Below are 242 nucleotides of genomic sequence, written 5' to 3'. Positions count from 1 at the left end.
TCCCCTGTTTGGATTGGGAGTGGTAAAATTTGGGAAATTATTTGTCTTTAAAGGAACCAACGGTGGAAGTCATGAAAGGGAAAGGGATAAAAAAATTTATAAAAAAGTGAAAAAACGGATTAATTCTAAATTAAAGGAGAACCAAAAATAAAAAAATGGGCACATTTCAGGAAAATATAAAATTTTCTCAATTGTTGAGTGCAAAGGAAAATATAAATGGAAAAAAAAACGGGGTGATTACG

Source organism: Penaeus monodon, chromosome 20, assembly GCF_015228065.2.
Source record: "Penaeus monodon isolate SGIC_2016 chromosome 20, NSTDA_Pmon_1, whole genome shotgun sequence".
NCBI lineage: Eukaryota > Metazoa > Arthropoda > Malacostraca > Decapoda > Penaeidae > Penaeus > Penaeus monodon.
This window is presented reverse-complemented; position numbering follows the sequence as displayed.